This window comes from Triticum urartu, chromosome 3, assembly GCF_003073215.2.
Source record: "Triticum urartu cultivar G1812 chromosome 3, Tu2.1, whole genome shotgun sequence".
In the NCBI taxonomy this organism is placed as follows: domain Eukaryota; kingdom Viridiplantae; phylum Streptophyta; class Magnoliopsida; order Poales; family Poaceae; genus Triticum; species Triticum urartu.
Genome location: NC_053024.1, coordinates 26666357 through 26673142, shown reverse-complemented (window position 1 = coordinate 26673142; position 6786 = coordinate 26666357).

Here is a 6786-nt window from a genome sequence, read left to right as displayed (position 1 = left end):
ACTAGATATAGTGCGATCTATGATGTCTCTTACCGATTTACCACTATAGTTTTGGGGTTATGCATTAGAGACAGCTACATTCACGTAAAAAGGGCACCATCTAAATTCGTTTGAGACGACGCCTTATGAACTGTGGTTTGGCAAGAAACCAAAGTTGCCGTTTCTTAAAGTTTGGGGCTGCGATGCTTATGTGAAAAAGCTTCAACCTGATAAGCTCGAACCCAAATCGGAGAAATGTGTCTTCATAGGATATCCAAAGGAAACTATTGGATACACCTTCTATCACTGATCCGAAGGCAAGATATTCGTTGCTAAAAATGGAAACTTTCTAGAGAAGGAGTTTCTCTCGAAAGAAGTGAGTGGGAGGAAAGTAGAACTTGACAAGGTAACTGTACCTGCTCCCTTACTGGAAAGTAGTACATCACAGAAAACTGTTTCAGTGACACCTACACCAGTTAGTGAGGAAGCTAATGATAATGATCATGAAACTTCAGATCAAGATACTACTGAACCTCGTAGATCAACCAGAGTAAAGATCCGCACCAGAGTGGTACGGTAATCCTGTTCTGGAAGTCATGTTACTTGACCATGACGAACCTACGAACTATGAGGAAGCGATGATGAGCCCAGATTCCGCGAAATGGCTTGAGGCCATGAAATCTGCGATGAGATCCATGTATGAGAACAAAGTATGGACTTTGATTGACTTGCCCAATGATCGGCGAGCCATTGAGATTAAATGGATCTTCAAGAGGAAGACGGACGCTGATAGTAGTGTTACTATCTACAAGGCTAGAATTGTCGCAAAAGGTTTTCGAAAAGTTCAAGGTGTTGACTACGATGAGAGTTTCTCAATCGTATCTATGCTTAAGTCCGTCCGAATCATGTTAGCAATTGCCGCATTTTATGAAACCTGGCAAATGGATAAACAAAACTGCATTCCTTAATGGATTTATTAAAGAAGAGTTGTATATGATGCAAGCAGAAGGTTTTGTCAATCCTAAAGGTGCTAACAAAATATGCAAGCTCCAGCGATCCATTTATGGACTGGTGCAAGCATCTTGGAGTTGGAATATACGCTTTGATAAGTTGATCAAAGCATATAGTTTTATACAGACTTGCGGTGAAGCCTGTATTTACAAGAAAGTGAGTGGGAGCACTACGGCATTTCTGATAAGTATATGTGAATGACATATTGTTGATCGGAAATAATGTAGAATTATTCTGCAAAGCATAAAGGAGTGTTTGAAAGGAGTTTTTCAAAGAAAGACCTCGGAGAAGCTGCTTACATATCGAGTATCAAGATATATAGAGATAGATCAAGACGCTTGATAAGTTTATTCAATGAGTACATACCTTGACAAGATTTTGAAGTAGTTAATGGAACAGTCAAAGAAAGAGTTCTTGCCTGTGTCACAAGGTGTGAAATTGAGTAAGACTCAAAGCCCGACCACGACAGAAGATAGAAAGAGAATGAAAGTTATTCCCTATGCCTCAGCCATAGGTTCTATAAAGTATGCCATGCTGTGTACAAAATCTATTGTATACCCCACACTGATTTTGGCAAGGGAGTACAATAGTGATTTAGGATTAGATCACTGGACAACGGTCAAAATTATCCTTAGTGGAATAAGGATATGTTTCTCGATTATGGAGGTGACAAAAAGGTTCGTCGTAAAGGGTTACGTCGATGCAAGTTATGACACTGATCCAGACGACTCTAAGTCTCAATCTGGATACACATTGAAAGTGGGAGCAATTAGCTAGAGTAGCTCCGTGCAGAGCATTGTTGACATAGAAATTTGCAAAATACATACGGATCTGAATGTGGCAGACCCGTTGACTAAATTTCTCTCACAAGCAAAACATGATGACACCTTAGTACTCTTTGGGTGTTAATCACATAGCGATGTGAACTAGATTATTGACTCTAGTAAACTCTTTGGGTGTTAATCACATGGTGATGTGAACTATTGGTGTTAACTCACATGGCGATGTGAACTAGATTATTGACTGTAGTGCAAGTGGGAGACTGAAAGGAAATATGTGAAGGAAATATGCCCTAGAGGCAATAATAAAGTTGTTATTTATTTCCTTATATCATGATAAATGTTTATTATTCATGCTAGAATTTTATTAACCGGAAACATAATACATGTGTGAATACATAGACAAACAAAGTGTCACTAGTATGCCTCTACTTGACTAGCTCGTTAATCAAAGATGGTTATGTTTCCTAACCATGAACAATGAGTTGTTATTTGATTAACGAGGTCACATCATTAGTTGAATGATCTGATTGACATGACCCATTCCATTAGCTTAGCACCCGATCGTTTAGTATATTGCTATTGCTTTCTTCATGACTTATACATGTTCCTATGACTATGAGATTATGCAACTCCCATTTACCGGAGGAACACTTTGGGTGCTACCAAACGTCACAACGTAACTGGGTAATTATAAAGGAGCATTACAGGTGTCTCCAAAGGTAGATGTTGGGTTGGCGTATTTCGAGATTAGGATTTGTCACTCTGATTGTCGGAGAGGTATCTCTGGGCCCTCTCGGTAATACACATCACATAAGCCTTGCAAGCATTACAACTAATATGTTCGTTGTGAGATGATGTATTACGGAACGAGTAAAGAGACTTGCCGGTAACGATATTGAACTAGGTATTGGATACCGACGATCGAATCTCGGGCAAGTAACATACCGATGACAAAGGGAACAACGTATGTTGTTATGCGGTCTGACCGATAAAGATCTTCGTAGAATATGTAGGAGCCAATATGGGCATCCAGGTCCCGCTATTGGTTATTGACCGGAGACGTGTCTCGGTCATGTCTACATTGTTCTCGAACCCGTAGGGTCCGCACGCTTAAGGTTACGATGACAGTTACATTATGAGTTTATGCATTTTGATGTACCGAAGGTTGTTCGGAGTCCCGGATGTGATCACGGACATGACGAGGAGTCTCAAAATGGTCGAGACGTAAAGATTGATATATTGGAAGCCTATGTTTGGACATCGGAAGTGTTCCAGGTGAAATCGGGATTTTACCGGGTTACCGGGAGGTTACCGGAACCCCCCGGGAGACATATGGACCTTCATGGGCCTTAGTGGAAAGGAGAAAGGGGCAGCCCAAGGGGGCTGTGCACCTCCCCCCTCCCCTAGTCCTATTAGGACTAGGAGAGGTGGCCGGCCACCCTTCTCCCCCTTTCCCCCTTGGGAATCCAAGTTGGAATAGGATTGGGGGGGGGGGGGAGTCCTACTCCCGGAAGGAGTAGGACTCCTCCTGCGCCCTCTCCTTGGCCGGCGCCCCCCTCCCCCCTTGGCTCCTTTATATACTGAGGTAGAGGCACCCTAGAACACACAAGTTGATCCACGTGATCTATTCCTTAGCCGTGTGCGGTGCCCCCTGCCACCATATACCTCGATAATACTGTAGCGGAGTTTAGGCGAAGCCCTGCTGCTGTAGTACATCAAGATCGTCACCACGCCGTCGTGCTGACGGAACTCTTCCCCGACACTTTGCTGGATCGGAGTCCGGGGATCGTCATCGAGCTGAACGTGTGCTCGAACTCGGAGGTGCCGTAGTTTCGGTACTTGATCGGTTGGATCGTGAAGACGTACGACTACTTCCTCTACGTCGTGTCATCACTTCCGCAGTCGGTCTGCGTTGGGTACGTAGACAACACTCTCCCCCTCGTTGCTATGCATCACATGATCTTGCGTGTGCGTAGGAAATTTTTTGAAATTACTACGAAACACAACAATATGCCCTAGAGGCAATAATAAAGTTATTATTTATTTCCTTTATTTCATGATAAATGTTTATTATTCATGCTAGAATTGTATTAACCGGAAACTTAGTACATGTGTGAATATATAGACAAACATATTGTCACTAGTATGCCTCTACTTGACTTGCTCGTTGAATCAAAGATGGTTAAGTTTCCTAGCCATAGACATGAGTTGTCATTTGATTAACGGGATCACATCATTAGGAGAATGATGTGATTGACTTGACCCATTCTGTTAGCTTAGCACTTGACCGTTTAGTATGTTGCTATTGCTTTCTTCATGACTTATACATGTTCCTATGACTATGAGATTATGCAACTCCCGTTTACCGGAGGAACACTTTGTGTGCTACCAAACGTCACAAGGTAACTGGGTGATTACAAAGGTGCTCTACAGGTGTCTCCAAAGGTACATGTTGGGTTGGCATATTTCGAGATTAGGATTTGTCACTTCGATTGTCGGAGAGGTATCTCTGGGCCCACTCGGTAATGCACATCACTATAAGCCTTGCAAGCATTGCAACTAATGAGTTAGTTGGGGGATGATGTATTACAGAACGAGTAAAGAGACTTGTCGGTAACGAGATTGAACTAGGTATTGAGATACCGACGATCGAATCTCGGGAAAGTAACATACCGATGACAAAGGGAACAACGTATGTTGTTATGCGGTCTGACCAATAAAGATCTTCGTAGAATATGTGGGAGCCAATATGAGCATCCAGGTTCCTCTATTGATTATTGACCGGAGATGTGTCTCGGTAATGTCTACATAGTTCTCGAACCCGTAGGGTCCGCACGCTTAAAGTTTGATGACGGTTATATTATGATTTTATGTGTTTTGATGTACCGAAGATAGTTCGGAGTCCCGGATGTGATCATGGACATGACGAGGAGTCTCAAAATGGTCGAGACATAAAGATTGATATATTGGAAGCCTATATTTGGATATCGGAAGTGTTCCGGGTGAAATCGGGATTTTACCGGAGCATCGGGGGTTACTGGAACCCCCCGAGGGCTTAATGGGCCTACATGGGCCTTAGTGGAAATAGAGGGCAGCAAGGGGAGTGTGGGGCGCGCCCCCCAAGGCCCAAACCGAATTGGTTTAGGGAAAAGAGGGTCGGCCCCCTCTTTCCTTCTCCTCCTCTCCCTTTCCTTCCCCCTCTTACTCCTACTAGGAATAGGAGGAGTCCTACTCCTAGTGGGAGTAGGACTCCCCCTTGGCGCGCGTCTCCCTGGCCGGCCGCCTCCTCCCCTTGCTCCTTTATATACGGGGGCAGGGGGCACCCCATAGACACAACAATTGATCTCTTAATCTCTTAGCCATGTGCGGTGCCCCCCTCCACCATAATTCACCTCGATAATATCGTAGCGGTGCTTAGGCGAAGCCCTGCGTCGGTAGACCATCATCATCGTCACCACGCCGTCGTGCTGACGGAACTCTCCCTGAAAGCTCGGCTGGATCGGAGTTCGAGGGACGTCATCGAGCTGAACGTGTGCTGAACTCGGAGGTGCCGTGCATACGGTACTTGACGGGTCGGATCGTGAAGACGTACGACTACATCAACCGCTTGTGCTAACGCTTCCGCTTCCGGTCTACGAGGGTACGTGGACAACACTCTCCCCTCTCGTTGCTATGCATCACCATGATCTTGCGTGTGCGTAGGAATTTTTTTGAAATTACTACGCTCCCGAACACTCATATGGTCCATGACATTAAAAACGTCTTTGAAGTCCCGATTCTAAGCCGTTAAGCATGGTGCACTAAACTATCAAGTAGTCATCATATCGAGCTTTGCCAAACGTTCATAACGTCTGCATATGCTCCTGCAATAGGTCCATCACCTAGCGGTGCATCAAGGACATAATTCTTCTGTGCAACAATGAGGATAATCCTAAGATTACGGACCAAGTCCGCACCATTGCTACTAACATCTTTCGACATAGTTTTTCTCTAGGAACATATCAAAATAAACGGGGAGCAACATCGCAAGCTATTGATCTACAACATAGATATGCTAATATTACCAGGAATAAGTTCATGATAAATTAATGTTCAATTTAATCATATTACTTAAGAACTCCCACTTAGATAGACATCCCTCTAATCATCTAAGTGATCATGCGATCCATATCAACTAAACCATGTCCGATCATCACGTGAGATGGAGTAGTTTTCAATGGTGAACATCACTATGTTCATCATATCTTCTATATGATTCACGATCGACCTTTCGGTCTCAGTGTTCCAAGGCCATATGTGCATATGCTAGGCTCGTCAAGTTTAACCTGAGTATTCTGCGTGTGCAACTATTTTGCACCCGTTGTATTTGAACATAGAGCCTATCACACCCGATCATCATGTGGTGTCTCAGCACGAAGAACTTTCGCAATGGTGCATACTCAGGGAGAACACTTATACCTTGATAATTTAGTGAGAGATCATCTTATAATGCTACAGTCAATCAAAGCAAGATAAGATGCATAAAAGATAAACATCACATGCAATCAATATAAGTGATATGATATGGCCATCATCATCTCGTGCTTGTGATCTCCATCTCCGAACCACCGTCATGATCACCATCGTCACCGGCGCGACACCTTGATCTCCACCGTAGCATCGTTGCCGTCTCGCCAACTTATGCTTCTACGACTATCGCTACCGCTTAGTGATAAAGTAAAGCATTACAGGACGATTACATTGCATACAATAAAGCGACAACCATATGGCTCCTGCCAGTTGTCGATAACTCAATTACAAAACATGATCATCTCATACAATAAAATATAGCATCATGCCTTGACCATATCACATCACAACATGCCCTGCAAAAACAAGTTAGACGTCCTCTACTTTGTTGTTGCAAATTTTACGTGGCTGTTACGGGCTGAGCAAGAACCGTTCTTACCTACGCATCAAAACCACAACGATGGTTCGTCAAGTTAGTGTTGTTTTAACCTTCTCAAGGACCGGG